Source organism: Borostomias antarcticus, assembly GCF_949987555.1.
Source record: "Borostomias antarcticus genome assembly, contig: scaffold_121, whole genome shotgun sequence".
Classification (NCBI taxonomy): domain Eukaryota; kingdom Metazoa; phylum Chordata; class Actinopteri; order Stomiiformes; family Stomiidae; genus Borostomias; species Borostomias antarcticus.
The window spans coordinates 100,396-101,141 of record NW_028175525.1 but is presented as its reverse complement, the minus strand read 5'-3'; the positions used below and the strand labels follow the sequence as shown (position 1 = coordinate 101,141).

General features: G+C 41.2%; 1 protein-coding gene across 2 annotated transcripts in view; it reads right to left on the bottom strand.

Moving 5' to 3' along the window:
- Positions 1–662: 662 nt before the first annotated feature.
- The window catches only part of fxr2 (FMR1 autosomal homolog 2), a 26,006-nt gene continuing 25,922 nt past the window's right edge, over positions 663–746 (bottom strand). For both annotated transcript variants that reach the window (XM_084463341.1, XM_084463342.1), the window contains exon 17: positions 663–746. This exon is cut by the window's right edge and continues 343 nt beyond it. The gene's annotated coding sequence lies outside the window, so the exon portion shown is untranslated.

Below are 746 nucleotides of genomic sequence, written 5' to 3'. Positions count from 1 at the left end.
GCTAGTCATCATTTTGTGGTTGCCAACGCTCAACTGTGCACACATACAAACGAACAAACAAACAAACAAACAAACACACACACGCGCGCACACACACACCTATCCAAAGCTGTCCAGTCCATTCTTAATGAGGACAAGCGCCTTGAATTTCTTGTTTGGCACCAGATGTGTAGTTTTCTGGCCAGTCAGTCACTCTACTCTTCGTATTTCTACCACAGTTCTGCACTCCTTTTCTGCCCGTTCTTTCTACAGGTCTGTTCTCTCCTCCGGAACAAAAAGAACAAAGACCTCCACCCTTTCTCCCTTCTTTCTCTTGTGAAATAAAAATAACAAATAAAAATAACAAAACTAAACAGAAAACTCAAGTTTTTTTTTCAAATTCAAGGCACAATGTCTATCAATAATCCCATATTCTCCTGCGTGTGTCTATAACGCTCTGGGCCCAGGGTGCAAAGACTCCTGACCCCACGCCATGACGGCGCCTGACCTGCCCTATCCTCCAGCATCATCATCATCATCATCATCTCTTCCACGGACTGCAACACTGTTTAGAGACTCGCCTGATCCATGACCTCAAGTCCAAAACCAGTGAGAACAAACAAAAACAATAAAACAAACAAAAAAAGAAAAGAATAGACAAAAGACACAAAAGTCTTGTCCTGTTTCTCGTTTAAAAATCAAGTCGTATCCACCAGCTCCTTTTTGGCAAGCTAGTCTTTTTTTTTTCCTTTTTTTTTTTAAATAAG